Consider the following 724-nt stretch of genomic DNA (forward strand, 5'->3'; position numbering starts at 1 on the left):
CCTCTTAGAGCAGTTATTTAAAAAGGTTGCTTTCTTCCTCTCCTTCTTTGAGATGTAAATCTTCTACCACCCAGAGCTGTCTTCCCCGGGACTCAAGAGCCAACTCTTTAAAATGCAAACATCCGAGGAAATAAGGCTGGCTGTCAGCCTGAGGGGTCTCTTGCTTTCACTTGTACTACTGCTTCCTGTCATAAAATATGAGAAATTTATTTCTCCTCCTGATACGAATCAATTAATATATCCCCTTTTAATAAGTCCCCCCAGTGCTCTTTTCCTCAGCACAGCCCAGACTTTAACAGGTAACTTGTCAGTCCACCATAACAACCATCTGAGGCTGCAGCCTCCCCTGGTGACATACTAGGGCAGAGTAAAGATATGTAACCAGGGGGAGGCTCCCCTACAAATGTTGGTAAAAAGCTTTTGGCCCTTACCTTGAACAAACAACAACTCATTCCATCTGCTAGAAGCATAGTCTGAGTAAACAGTGGGACCAAGACAAACACAACTCTTCCTGTTGAGGCAGGAGATAGCTGGGTCCCTGGTTGAACAGCAGGAGCCTGTCCCCTGTGGACAGACACTCCGAGGTGAAGAGGAGGGGAAGCTAAGCCCTGCCCAGATGAGAGACCTCATATTTCTCCTTTTCAAGGTCAAGGAGGCCTTCCTGACTATACTTGAACAGAAAGGCTTCCTGGAGATCAAAAAGGGAGTGACGTCAACATACCCA

The sequence above is a fragment of the Cervus canadensis genome, chromosome 16, assembly GCF_019320065.1.
Source record: "Cervus canadensis isolate Bull #8, Minnesota chromosome 16, ASM1932006v1, whole genome shotgun sequence".
NCBI classification, from domain to species: Eukaryota; Metazoa; Chordata; class Mammalia; order Artiodactyla; family Cervidae; genus Cervus; species Cervus canadensis.